At 40.2% G+C, this 4,947-nt stretch overlaps 1 long non-coding RNA gene across 1 annotated transcript; it reads right to left on the bottom strand.

The window, feature by feature from the left end:
* Positions 1-330: 330 nt before the first annotated feature.
* Positions 331-2,112, bottom strand: LOC141282091 (uncharacterized). Its single transcript, XR_012336661.1, has 5 exons — positions 1,540-2,112; positions 906-999; positions 674-807; positions 488-591; positions 331-377 (listed from the first exon to the last, which is right to left on the bottom strand). It is a non-coding gene; the product is annotated as an uncharacterized lncRNA (long non-coding RNA).
* Between the last annotated feature and the right edge of the window lie 2,835 nt (positions 2,113-4,947).

The raw sequence follows: 4,947 nt of genomic DNA, 5'->3' as shown, positions 1-4,947 counted from the left end.
GTGGGAAAATTCTGTCACAGCAACAACCCTATTAGTAACCATATTGTGCTCTTGTTTCAAAAATTGTTCAATTCATTTCTTACAGCTATCTATTCAGATAAATGGCATATCAAAGCTTTGTCAGCTGGTGCTATTTAAGACGACACTATAAGGTTATCATCCTGTCGTGTGTTGTTCTCCAGATACGCTTGGAGCTTCCTGATCAGATCGGTCACAATTTTGGCTTTCGACGACCCCTGCACTGAAGATGGCATGCAATCACGTCCTCCTTTGAAGGTCTCTCAAACTGTGATGCCAGGTCCATTGGAATCAGGGCTTCCTTCAGTTTATCTTTAAATACCTCATCAAACACAAGCCTGATCACATCCTCCACATAACTGTAGAAATATTGCAGTCAATAAATCTTTTGTTTTGATCATTTATTTCCCTGCTTCATACATTAAGTTTTTAATTATGAATGTATTTGAAATAAAACATTACTGCTTACGGTATGTCACTTGTGTGTTTTGGGAACATAGCCTTGTACTTTCCCTCTCCTGCTTTTGTTACGGCTTGGTGACATTGTAATGGATGGCTGCAAGGTACAAATACCTGTAAAATATAAACAAGCAATTAATTTATTGTAAAAGTAAATACTACTTTATTTAACACAGTTACTAAAATACTTAAATACCTGCACAGCATTCCAATAAATGAGAAAATCAAATTTTTTTTGCTGCAAATCTGAAATCTCAGGCTACGGACGGCAAAGGCATCCACTGATGATGGTGATGGAAACATTGTGAAACGATGCTACTGCCTGGGTTCCTATTATTATGCAGAGAAAAAAAACGTTGTCATCATCAGTTATACATTTAAGACTGGTAGTGGTTTCACTAGCTAAATACATCATATGTGTTACACACCTTTGCTCCTCATATGCCAGTCTGACTCCTTGTACGGTGTGTAATGATGTTGCATGTTTGCATACAGTGTAGAAGAATGTGTCCAGCTGCGAATCTAGGATATAGACAAATAAAACAAACATGTATTCAGTCAAAAATACATATTATAACAATAGAGTACAACGACTATAACTCGTTAGACTATTCATTAAAACGTTAATGTATTACATATTACATGGCCCAACATTAGCAACACACATTACGTGTTTACTTCGTTTCAAAATCTAAGAAAGCTTCAAGTAAATACAACAGTAAAATACATATAACTTTAAACAAATCATCTGTCCTTAGAGTTTCTTGAGTTTGATCATGAGAACAAATTTTACTGGTAACAGTTTAGCTGGCATTTGTATTTGTATTTAGCTTAGCAACTTAGCAAGTTTGTAAACATGTCTAAACCAACATCGATAAAAAAACGATAGTCTGCATAATTCAACATACACGTGTGTAAATATGGTACGTTGTTTATGAAATACAGTATTACAACACAAAACAATTAGCTTGCAAGCTTAACTCTACACGCACATTATGTTAATCTCCGGTTACCGGTTACGTAACGTACAGTAAAAGGCAAATAATAAACGTGGATACTTACAGCCTGTGATCCAGAAGTGCACAGTAATCCAACTTTCAAGAGGAGACGTCGTGCAAATCCAGCTTCGGTTCATGAGAAGCAGTTATTGTGAAAACTCCGTGAACAACTTCTGACTGGATTTTTCCGGAACCGTATTAATGATGTCCTCTGTGGAAGTCCATAAATTGCTATTTTGCCCTCGCATCTAAAGAGACAGCGTCTACTCGAGAGATTTAATCGCTTAAACAATGAAACAAGAGTTTGCAAACAGAGTCAAAGCAGGGACTCACAACCTCCGCCATTTTAGCTCTCTTCTGACTCGGCGCTCCCCACCCCCGTCTTTGAGGGCGTACCCAAGCAAAGCAGAGAGGGCTGAACTATGATAATGTTGGTCTTATCTACGTCACTAATCCCAGGAAGTAAACTGTTGCCTACAATCCGAGTGTTTTTTGTAGTCCTCGAACGTTAGAGACGATAACTCGCGTCATCGTTTTCTTTGAGGTATGTACTTTTTGAATATCGTTAGCATGTACTAATGCACACTTACACACAAAAGGATGTTTAAAAACGTGTATCCCATAATAGGTGCTCTTTAAATTTTTCTGACATGATCACAAAAGATGATAGGGTAATCATCAAACACTACTCACTTTTTAGCTTCCGAAAGTTTTTTAGTTTTATCTTAGTTTAACTCAACACAGTATTTTATGCATACAGAAATTGTCAGATTTTACGTTTTCAGGTTTCATGTGCACAGCACATTGCGATTACAGTCTCAACTAGTTCAGTGATTTATCAATAATAGCTCCAAATGTTGTTTGTGTGCTTGCACTGATTTCATAAAACATCCATTTACATTAAAAAACTATGGCTTCTTTGTCTTAATGTCATCAATTATTTCATTTACAGCATCAACACCAAAATGTTTTAGAGTGTGCAAACTGTTTTATTTCGGTTTAAACATGTTGTTTGATTTCGGTCTAGATTTTTATAGAAAACTTCAGAACATGTCGGTGTGTTAACATTTACAAGAATGATGAAACATTTTACTTTTAAGTGTCCCCCCAAGAGTAATTGTTGGTGTGACAAGTACTTTTGATTGATTGGAAATGATATGAATGCAGAGAAACTATGCAAAAGTTTTGAACTTTAACATAAATTTTATATGGGCCCTGATTTTAAAAACAGCAAGGTGTACCCATGTTACTAACACACAGTTCTAATCATATCACAAGCCTGAATGTTTAGAAACATAAAAAACTTTTTGAAGACCGCACACAATAGTGATTTCATAGTTTGTATAAAAGACATGTCGTGTTTGCAGGGGTTTGTTGGTGTATTTTAGACACAAAGCTGTTTTATTCTAAGCTTTAAACATTTGTGCATGACAAAAGTTGCTCTAGCTGGTACCGATTTTAAATGCTATGTGTCCATGATTTGTAAGTGTAAATCTTATGTCAGTGACTTTGTAATTCAGTTTGTTTTGTTTCTATAGGTTATTTAACAATTGTCAACCTCTTTATCGGTAAGTTATTGTGCAGTAAGCCGTGCTACGTCTCGCTCCTGCGAATGACCGTAATTTAATCCGGTGGGTATAACAGGAATTCTTTAGTGTCCGTGACTTCCTCTTCTGTTTGTTTATACACAGAGTGCCTGGACGACTTGCCTTGGCCCGCGGTTGTTTGGCTCCCACGCTTGTCTCGGAGGCCTGCTATAGTCCTACACACACAAGAGACAGGTTAGAGAAAATCTCACTGTGTTACTGTGCCTTCCTCCGACATTGGAGGTTTTCCACGACGGGCTGATGAACAAGAACACTCCTCTTTTCTATTTCAGGTCGTTTCAGGGACGCTGCGGGGCCATAATCCACTGGACTAGCGGATACACAAGGTAAGTATGAACTTCACTAGGCACTTCTAGACTGGATCTACAAAGGCTCTCAGGTAAGTGTAGCTCTACGTTCACTGGGCCTGCTGCTCTGTGTCCACAAGACTTCTTGGGTAAGTACAATTCTAGCTCTGGTTCTAGCGTGGCTCTGCGGTTCACTGGGCGTGTTGCTCTGGGTCAACAAGACAGTTTGGGTACGTATAGATTTTAGCTCTGGCTCTAGTGTGGCTCTGCGGCTCAATGGGCGTGCTGCTCTGGGTCAACAAGACAGCTTGGGTACGTATAGCTTTTAGCTCTGGCTCTAGTGTGGCTCTACGGTTCAATGGGTGTGCTGCTCTGGGTCAACAAGGCAGCTTGGGTACGTATAGCTTTTAGCTCTGGCTCTAGTGTGGCTCTGCGGTTCAATGGGCCTGCTGCTCTAGGTCAACAAGACAGCTTGGGTACGTATAGCTTTTAGCTCTGGCTCTAGTGTGGCTCTGCAATTCAATGGGCGTGCTGCTCTGGGTCAACGAGACAGCTTGGGTACGTATAGCTTTTAGCTCTGGCTCTAGTATGGCTCCGCGGTTCAATGGGCGTGCTGCTCTGGATCAACAAGACAGCTTGGGTACGTATAGCTATTAGCTCTAGCTCTAGTGTGGCTCTGCGGTTCAATGGGCGTGCTGCTCTGGGTCAACAAGACAGCTTGGGTACGTATAGCTTCTAGCTCTGGCTTTGTCATTTCAAGGGTAGTAGAGGTAGGTATCTCAACATGGATAAAAGAATCTATACATCACCCAACCTTGGTCCACGGTGAGAGAGTACAGTAGCTACCCACTTCCACACGATTGCTGCTGGCCGGGTCACAGCCTGTGCCGTCCGGAGAGATGGAGGGAAATGTGGATGGGACTGTAAGATGACGTCCGTAACCGACCCGTCAGCTCCTTTTCCTCTCCAAAACCAGAACAACACCTAAATTGATGGAACAACGGCAGAGCCTCTTCTCCACACAGGGTTTGTACACACAGTTAACTTTACTCCTTCACAATTTCTCTACTTTCTTTGATTTTACTATGATCTCTTCCACAGCATGTCGATACTGTACTCACAAGATCTCCTTCGTTGCTTGGACACGCAGGTGGGGGAGATAGGAAGGTAAATCCACGATGGTGATCACACTCCAGCAGCTTCACGACAACCTCACTAGAGCTGTAATCGGGCCTTAAAAGTTAGGCCCGAAATGTCCGGAGCCCGACAAAATGCAGCCCGAACCCGAACGTACATTTAGATTGACAGCTTTTTAAAAGCCCGAACCCGTTTACAGCCCGACATTATTTAAATGTGCACACACACACAGCTTTTGTCAAGAATGAGAAATTTACACAGGTTTTAACATTATTTATTCATGACTAATAATCTACACGCCACTTGGAAGTTGAAACAAAGAAATAAGAAATCTATAAATATGCCAATAAAATTATTATTTCTTAACGAATTAAATTAAGATAATACAATACATTCTGAATTAAGATGGGTATTTGGCAATAACGAAATTAAGTGGCAGGC

Source organism: Paramisgurnus dabryanus, chromosome 4 (genome assembly GCF_030506205.2).
Source record: "Paramisgurnus dabryanus chromosome 4, PD_genome_1.1, whole genome shotgun sequence".
NCBI classification, from domain to species: domain Eukaryota; kingdom Metazoa; phylum Chordata; class Actinopteri; order Cypriniformes; family Cobitidae; genus Paramisgurnus; species Paramisgurnus dabryanus.
This window is presented reverse-complemented; position numbering and strand designations above follow the sequence as displayed.